Below are 2500 nucleotides of genomic sequence, written 5' to 3' on the forward strand. Positions count from 1 at the left end.
TAGTTACTTCCCATGCCTTTAATTTCACGTTATAAACCTGGATACTCCATTCGTAGTTTGGCATTATAACATATTTTAGACAAACACAAAATCTATCAGATTCAATTGTAATAACATAATTATCATTATTATCAATACTATCATTATCATTATTGTTACCATCACCATCCTCCTCCTCCACCTCATCTTCATCATCATCATCATCATCATCATCATCCTCATCTTCATCATCATCATCATCATCATCATCCTCATCTTCATCATCATCATCATCATCACTAGTCTCTGGTTTCGTATAAGAACCGCGTTCATGAAGAGCTATTCCCATGCGAACAGAACACCGGAAATGGTGTGTCGAAAAAAGTAGGTTTCAAACACATCTCCGTAAGAAAATGAAGGGATTTTTTTTTCTTTTTTTTCTTTTTGTCATCATTATTGTTGCAGCCGCTTTTTTAACCTTAGTTATAGATTACGTTCTCAGAATCCGACCTTATCTTTGTAGTCCATATGAGTCATATTACCCTCACAAATTGAAGTCATCAAACTTGTATCAGTGAGATAAGACTGAGGAAAAGTTAACTACTTTTAAAAATTTATGCATTATTTATCAATAATATTATATATCCAATATGCAAAGCCAGTCACATAAATTTATGTGCCAATAATACAACTACTAAGTTCTCTATAATCCAATACGATTACCACACCACATTGGATATCGATGCAAAGAAAAATATAATTTCGATTTCAACAATCTGTTATTAATTATAAAATTAGAAGAGGCAATTTTAGTACTTATATAAGCAAAAAGTAAAATTATTTCTTTCTCACGTGCAATTACTGAGATCATAGAAAATAATTGTTTCTGATTGTGAGTAAATAAATTACTTAGCAAGAAATAGTGAGATTATCTTCAGGCCAGATGAGATACTTAGATTAAGCAATGAAAATACTAAGTTACCTGCTTAGACAAAGCTTAAGATTATCTCCATTAAAGAGTAAACAAGTACCTATTACGAAAATAGTCAGAAAAATATCTTGTTGAAGATGAGATACTTAATCAAGCAATTAAACACTAAACTAATATCATTAAGCAATAGAAAAAAAAAATTAACTAATACATACTTACATCAATTCTTTACATCTTAAGCTAACTTAATATACTCTTTAATATAAAAGTCAAATCTATATTCATTTCATTATAGAACCCTTGTTTCCAAAGCTGACATGAAAAGCAAATATATAACATATTCCATTATATAGTTAAACATAAATCTAGAAATAATCCCTAATTATGCTGAATACCAAATTAACACAATCTGAGCGTTTTTTATTCCCATATGTAATTAATTCTGCATGAATGGGAAGATACCTGGCGCCCGAGTTAATTTCTTGTTCCATGACTGTTACACTATATTGCGATCGATTAGAACTGTTTCACATTCGTGAGAAAAAGTGCTACTGTGAGACTTGAACATTTAAAAAATTATAATAGAAATTTTTAACATCCCCATAACAGAGCGAAGTTTAGTCCGCCCCCTAAAAAAAGTGTTAACGTGAGACTTTTTTTTTAATAAAAGAAAATTAAGAAATCCCCATAAAAACGCGAGGAAAAAAAACTGAAAAATGTATGATTCAGAGACGAAAGATCCAGTTTCTTGTTATGAAATGACTTGCCTTTTTTCAAGAACTTTGGATGGCTCCGTGACCTTCAAATGTCCTTTGGTTCCTGTCATGGCCGGAATATGTTATCAAATGATGGAAAATGGGATATATGACGAGTAATCATGATCGAACGCAGAGTGTTGAAGGAAAAGGTTAAATCGACCGTGTTTTATCTACAAGTACACCCACCTGCACATACATACACACATGTAAATACATGTTCATACACACGCACAAGTATATGCCAACATAGACAAACATGAATACTAATGCACAGATGTACACAGATACATACGTAGACAAACATACAACCATACAAACGAATTTGACGCATACCTTTTACACACGTAACCACGCAATATTACTAACAGTTTTCGGACAAAGACTCCTGACATACAGGAAACGGTAGCTGCACCCTGTACACAATCTTAAATTTAGATATAATTTCCTACAATATCAGACTTATCAAAAAATACCCATACGCACACACACATACACACACACACACTACGCCTACAGTTGTGCCTGTATGTATACTATATATAATACATAAACGTGAATGACTAAATGCGCACACACACACACACACACACACACACACACACACACACACACACACACACACACACACACACACACATAAGGCATCAACACCCACTAACCATTACACACGCCACATTCGCGAAGACTCACCTTGTCAACCAACCACACGTCGAGCAAAGGGTTAAACGTTACTCGACCGACGTCCCGAGAGAGACTGATCGCTGGCCGTGGCTTGAGGCTGTTCCCGGCAGGCGCTCGGCTGTTCCCTATGCACGGCGTCGCCTCTTGGTCT

General features: G+C 34.6%; 1 protein-coding gene across 2 annotated transcripts in view; it reads right to left on the minus strand.

The window, feature by feature from the left end:
- LOC119598874 (venom carboxylesterase-6-like) overlaps window positions 1-2487 on the minus strand; it is a 23065-nt gene extending 20578 nt beyond the window's left edge. For both annotated transcript variants that reach the window (XM_037948568.1, XM_037948567.1), the window contains exon 1: window positions 2359-2487. The gene's annotated coding sequence lies outside the window, so the exon portion shown is untranslated. The remainder of the gene's footprint in view (window positions 1-2358) is intronic.
- Window positions 2488-2500: the final 13 nt, after the last annotated feature.

The sequence above is a fragment of the Penaeus monodon genome, chromosome 42, assembly GCF_015228065.2.
Source record: "Penaeus monodon isolate SGIC_2016 chromosome 42, NSTDA_Pmon_1, whole genome shotgun sequence".
NCBI classification, from domain to species: domain Eukaryota; kingdom Metazoa; phylum Arthropoda; class Malacostraca; order Decapoda; family Penaeidae; genus Penaeus; species Penaeus monodon.